Source organism: Apis dorsata, unplaced genomic scaffold (genome assembly GCF_000469605.1).
Source record: "Apis dorsata unplaced genomic scaffold, Apis dorsata 1.3 scaffold_127, whole genome shotgun sequence".
Taxonomy (NCBI): domain Eukaryota; kingdom Metazoa; phylum Arthropoda; class Insecta; order Hymenoptera; family Apidae; genus Apis; species Apis dorsata.
The window spans coordinates 837,754-840,490 of NW_006263420.1; the positions used below are offsets into that span (position 1 = coordinate 837,754).

Sequence of the window (2,737 nt, forward strand, 5' to 3'; positions counted from 1 at the left end):
CGTCCGATTGCGCTAAGTGAAAACCTCTTGTCCCAAGATACGATCTTGGGCGGCGGTTCATAAATCAAACGGTTTTACTTTTTTTCTTTCTTTCTTTCTCTCCTCCTCCTCCCTTCAGTCGGCGCCAATGATCGGCTCCCATCGTATTTTACGTATGCACGCGGCCCGTAGGCTTCGAGATGCGAAATTACCCTTTGAGGCTTGGCGATAAGGCGCGCCGACAGGTGGTGGCCGAGTGTGGAACGGTTAGGTTGTTGGCGTTGTTCGGATTGGCAATTTCAGATACGTTGAGTCATGTTTTCGTTAAGGCGATCCTGTCGAGGCAAGGGTTAGGGAAGGCGAGGAAGGGAGAAGAAGGTTGGGAAGAGGCGGAGGCGAAATTTGAAAACGTTGAGTCACGTTGTTGGCGAGTCGTTGATTTCTTCAGATTTCTTCTGTTCGCATTCTGCGTTGTTTGTTTAAGTTTTAAACCCACATAATTCGTCCAACCAAGTTATCGGATGACGCTAATTATTGGATTAATCGCTCGAAGCAATAGCTTTCTTCGAAATCGTTTCGAAACGATCGATTTTATTCTTGACTCGACATCGCGAACGTATTTCGCTCGTCCAAACGTTTAAGTTCACGCTTTCAAGATCTCGAAACTTATCGACATATTGTGCAACTTGTTCGACCTTGTGCGAGTTTTGCAGATACTCGAAGTAGGAGTAAGGAATTTTATGCGATGATTTTTAAAAAAAACCGAAAGTATCCTTTTCTTCTTCTTTTTCCTTCGCCGAAAAGAAGTGGCACAATTTTTTTCTCTTGCACTTCGACGAACCGTAACAACGATCACGAAAACAGATAAATTATTCCCACACATGGACTGGTTACCTGGTCGCGTTTTATTATTAACGCGCGTTTCAAGCTCGAAGATCGAGCCTTTAAAGGACGAGCTTTCGAAAAATCAAGTCGAGAAACGTTTAAAGGGAATGGGAATTCATTAAACAGAAATAAAAGCGGGACGGGCGTTTTCTTTTTCGAAGCGAGGGAGGAGCACGGTGTTAAGAGACGAAACGACGACTATAATAAACAACTCGTCGCGTCCCAATCAACGATCCCCGAAACCCCGTTTTAATAACCATCACCTGTTTCGAGTAGAGATCCGACCCATTTGAAAAAATAAAACCGTCCTCGGTCCGCTCGAACGCCTTTGGTCCCTCTTACCCGGCTATCAGATTCGCGAAACGAAATCGCCACGAGTGGTCAATAATTCTGTGGCCGGTAATCAACTTATCTTTCGCACGCCCTCCGCCGAAATACGGCGATAATACGGGGATAAATCGGTGATATCGGTATCGGGCCAAGGTGATTCTCGTATCTTGGAGGGGGAGAAAAAGGAAAGAAAGGAAGAGAGAAACGGTAGGGTTGGCATTTACAGGTTTCTCGACTCCTAAGTGTGCATGCAAATGAAACGTTTTCGCTTCGTTAATCGACGCCGCGCGGAATATTTTAGAGATTACGCGTCTGATCGAGGATAAAAAGGGAAGAAAAGAAGAGGAGGGGGGAGGAAAGATGGAGAGAAAGGGAATAAAAGTGGTGTGGTGGAAATGTTTGGTAATCTTTTCACTCGACGTAAAAAAGGAAGCGGGACCATGTGAAAAACGTGGGCGTGTGTGGTAAACGGGGCCCGACGTATGAGCGGCCCCCGAGGATCTGTTTAATTTGGCACGAGAACGTGTGGCGACACCGAGAAGAGGAAAAATCGGGACGATGGTATACTATCGACAGTCTGGCCGCGTAGTAAGAGCCTCACGTACGACTTAACACGTGCAAGGCATCGCGATGCATTTAGCGAAGGACCGATGAGCCTTCTTTCGAGGGACGAGCATTAATTTCCACCGACAAAATGTAACCTTTCGTCGTGTGGGCCAGTTCGAAATGATCCGCGTCCGCGAAACGATCGCGCAAATGCGAATTTCTCTCTCTTGGAAACGAAGGAAATTTCTTCCCCTTGGTTGCTCGCAACAAGATTCGAAGAGAGTGCTCGTAGGTGGATTTTAGTGTAATCTGTTAATGTACCAATTTTCTCGCTCTCGACAAAATGTGACCTTTCGTCGTGGCCAAATTCGAATAGTGCTCGTAGATGGATTTCACTGCAATCCATTTCTGAGAACGATGTTTGTGATGTGTGAATAGATTCGCAAAAGAATCGAAGAGGAAAAAGGGAATCGGGATAGATAATTCCTCCTCCTAATCGAGGCTGGATCGAGAACGCCTTTCGAAGACTCCTCCCTGTAAAAACGTTAGAATAATAGCGTACGAACTATCTCGCCCGCGGTGAACCCCTATTCGAGGCGGCGATCGTCCCGCCAAGCACGAGAGTACACAGCGCGCGATATATCGATCCTCGGCTAATCGTAATTTCCATCTCGAAAAAGCCTCCCTCGAAATGGACGTCGGAGCTGGTTCGTCGAGTCGTTGGAACGGCGGCGATACGTATCGAAGGATACGTCGCGACTCGTACAGCGCGGCGATGATTAACGAGACCGAGATCGTCGGCGAGAACGAAGAAAAAAGCGAGGAGACAAAATCTCAACCCCGACGAAAAAAGTCCAAGTCGGCGGACGACTCGACCAATTTCGAGTGTGAAACGTGGTCCGTGGAGAGTTGCGCGTTCGCGAAACGAGACCTGACCAGGACCTCGTCCACGGATACGAGCAGGTCCTGGAACGAGAGCGTCGAGATACCCGTCGAG

The 2,737-nt window shown here is 47.6% G+C and overlaps 1 protein-coding gene across 1 annotated transcript in view; it reads left to right on the top strand.

Moving 5' to 3' along the window:
- The window catches only part of LOC102677656 (monocarboxylate transporter 2-like), a 50,265-nt gene that overhangs the window by 1,387 nt on the left and 46,141 nt on the right, over nt 1-2,737 (top strand). The gene's annotated exons all lie outside the window — the stretch shown is intronic.